Genomic DNA, 1,143 nt, shown 5'->3' on the forward strand with positions numbered 1-1,143 from the left:
GTGGGGGAGTGCCTGCGCTGTGTGTTTGTGCCGATTTAAATGACACGAAGAGCTGGTGTTTCAGTTTATTTTATTATCTTTGTTCCAAACGCGCTCTTCCTGCTTCCAATGTCTTTGTTTTTCGGCCTGATATTAAGATTATCAATGGCGGCTGCATCACCCAGCATGCAGCGCGGTACAGATTGTGCCCTATCTGAATCAGTGGAGCCCAGTGCGCAGGCGCAGTAGTGACTCATGATCGGGCAGTGTGTCCTGAGCATGCGCGGCCAGTCGAGGCTGCGGGAGGAGCGCGTTCGGTGCAGGTCAGAGGATCGGAGCAAGAGGCTCAATAAACCCCGGGGCCCGGGTCCGGGCTCAGGCCCAGGCTCAGGCTTTACAAACCCCGAGTGCGGCCCCAGACCCGAATATAAAACAGTGAACATTATCCCCCCCTCACGACCCGCCGGGAAATGGAGGGGAAATGGGGATCGGTCAGGGAGCGTCTGTAAATGAAGGAGAAATGGTGATCGGTCAGGGAGCGTCTGTAAATGAAGGAGAAATGGTGATCGGTCAGGGAGCGTCTGTAAATGAAGGAGAAATGGTGATCGGTCAGGGAGCGTCTGCAAATGAAGGAGAAATGATGATCGGTCAGGGAGCGTCTGTAATTGAAGGAGAAATGGTGATCGGTCAGGGAGCGTCTGCAAATGAAGGAGAAATGGTGATCGGTCAGGGATCGTCTGTAAATGAAGGAGAAATGGTGATCGGTCAGGGAGCGTCTGTCAATGAAGGAGAAATGGTGATCGGTCAGGGAGCATCTGTCAATGAAGGAGAAATGGTGATCAGTCAGGGAGCGTCAGTAAATGAAGGTGAAATGGTGATCGGTCGGGGGGCGTCTGTAAATGAAGGAGAAATGGTGATCGGTCGGGGGGCGTCTGTAAATGAAGGAGAAATGGTGATCGTTCGGGGGGCGTCTGCAAATGAAGGAGAAATGGTGATCGGTCAGGGAGCATCTGTAAATGAAAGAGAAATGGTGATCAGTCAGGGAGCGTCTGTAAATGAAGGGGAAATGGTGATCAGTCGGGGGGCGTCTGTCAATGAAGCAGAAATGGTGATCGGTCGGGGGGCGTCGGTAAATGATGGAGAAATGGTGATCGGTCAGGGAGT

This window comes from Heptranchias perlo, unplaced genomic scaffold (assembly GCF_035084215.1).
Source record: "Heptranchias perlo isolate sHepPer1 unplaced genomic scaffold, sHepPer1.hap1 HAP1_SCAFFOLD_275, whole genome shotgun sequence".
NCBI classification, from domain to species: Eukaryota; Metazoa; Chordata; class Chondrichthyes; order Hexanchiformes; family Hexanchidae; genus Heptranchias; species Heptranchias perlo.